Genomic DNA, 2390 nt, shown 5'->3' on the forward strand with positions numbered 1-2390 from the left:
GCGGGGGACTCAGACCTGCACAGGGGGGGCCACAGTCAGAGCCCGGGTAGTCACCCCCCTCCCCGTCACCCCGCCCCGCTCTCCCGCGCTCAGAAGGGAGGGGAAGTCCCCGCCTGGCGCCGCCGGCGACACGCACTCTGCTCAGACCGCTACGCCGCCGACTGCCGGGCTGGCATGTCAGTGGGGGAGGGGAAAGGAGGCAGCAAGTCCCCAAGCCCTAACCTCTCACCCGGCGGCGGGAGCTGCTTGGAGTAGTGCCTGACTCACGTGGCCTCCTTGGGCGGTTTTGCAAGCCTTATTTACGCAGTGGAACTTGGTGTTCTGGGGAACTGACTGTACTTTTTTTAATTGCAGATTTTTAAATTTTTTTTTTAGCGCGGCGAACAGCATCTGGAGGATTTTTTTTTTCCAGGCAGCCCTACAGGCAGCCCTGAGAAGAAGGCCCCCGCTCCTGTGGAACACACGTTGGAATGCGCAGGGGCTGGCGAGGGAGCGGGCGAAGGGTCAAACTACACCAGATGGCGGCCGCTCGTCTCCTGTGGTTCTGTAGGATTGCAAAAACTACCCGTCCCAGCATGCCGCGCGCCACTCCGGAGGGGGCGATCGTCGAATCATAGCGCTCCGCCTGTGACGTCACACAATACAGGCGAGGAGGGGCCAGTCGGGGGGGCGCGCCCTCCAGTCGGGCTCATGTGTTCTTCCGCCCCTGGGGAATACCCTGCGTACTGTAATTATACCATAATTTCAATTCTTGTACGATGGACGATCAATAACAGTAGAAGTGTTCAACATGTACTATCATTTTTGAGACAAGGTGCTTTGGGTCAATCGGGTATCTTGTATTAGACCAACTCAGATAGTTGGAAAAATTCTTCTTTGCAAACTCTGGGATACAAATACCCTTGGTCAGGCTGAGGAAGCATCTGCAGTTGGTCTGTGATCTTGCTGGATCTGCAGATGCTTCCTCAGCCTGGCCAAGGGTGTGTGTACCCCAAAGCTTGCAAAGAATTATTCCACCTGAGTTGGTCTAATAAAAGATACAGGATTGACCAAAAGCACTTTGCCTGCCTGTGTCCTTAGACCAACACAGCTACAACCTATACCAATAATTTTTGATGCAGTATATGCAAAACCCAAGTCACTCAGAGTCTTAACCAACTTCTGGGTTTGCTGTCAGCACTTCCTTATGACTGCTTGCCTCAAAATAAAGAAATGCTTCAACTTTGATGACCCAGTTCTCACTCACTTGTTGGTGTTTTAGAGTGAGCAATATAAAGTAAATTAGGTGGTTTATTGGCATGTGTATTTGTATTTCTTTCAGTGTACAATAGTTCAGCAAATACAATAATTTTGAGCTTCCAATACTATAATTTAATATTTATGACCTGACAACACTGGCACAGGGGAACTTGGGTACTTTAGGCCCTGCCCACTGGGGATGGGGGCACTGCTCTTTACAGCCCAACCTGAACTCTGCTCTGCAGGACTGGGAGCCAAAAACAATAGTGTTGGGGGGGGGGGAACGAGAACCCCCTGTTGTTTGATGGTAGGGTTTGTAGAGAGAGGCTGGGGGAAGCTGCTGCTGTCCCCAGTGGGAGGGCAGCTCTTCCCTGGGGCCAAAGTTGAGCAAGTCAATTGATGGCCCAGTGCCAGTCCTCTCACAGGTGCTTCTCTGGATCACACACTGGTGCCTCACCTCTTGTTCACATCTGCAGGGGGATAGAGAGGCTTCTAGCATTGAGGCTGGGAGGTGAAGAACTGGGGCAACTCATCTAAGCTATGGGGACAGCAGGTGGTACAGCTGGACAAGCCTCTAGAAGTACAGCGACCCAGATGGGGCGGTCTCTATGTGGAAGATGAAGCAAATGCTGATCTGGTGTCAGCTGCAGGAAAGCCCAAGGCAGAACAATTGAACCTCCCTGGCTGGTCTATCGCTAACCTCAGGGTTACTCTTCTCTGGTAGCAACGTTTTAAACACCAGTTGGAACAGGAAATGGTGAAGCAAGAAGTCAGCCACAAACTGGATTGTTAAGTGTGGGTTAAACCAGGACTAGGGATTCTTATCCCATTACCTGGAGTAGCTTTTGTGAACCCCTTTGTTCCTATGGGTTCTTTGCTTGTTGGCTTCTCACAGCACTGCCCCTCTCCCCATCCTCCTCCTTTTTCCACCTGTCATATTCAGATCACTCACCCCATTTTATACCCTGCTCTGCTCCTTGCACAGCATCTTATGAAATGAGCTTGAGTTCACAAAAGCTTGGGCTCTACATATATCTTTAGTTAGTCTGAAAGGTATGTATCTACCCCACGATTCTTACTATCAGGGCTCATAGCAGGGGGGCAACCTTTTTTGGGGTATGCAACAAATTAGCTCCACCCCCTCCCTGGGT

This window comes from Alligator mississippiensis, chromosome 1 (genome assembly GCF_030867095.1).
Source record: "Alligator mississippiensis isolate rAllMis1 chromosome 1, rAllMis1, whole genome shotgun sequence".
In the NCBI taxonomy this organism is placed as follows: domain Eukaryota; kingdom Metazoa; phylum Chordata; order Crocodylia; family Alligatoridae; genus Alligator; species Alligator mississippiensis.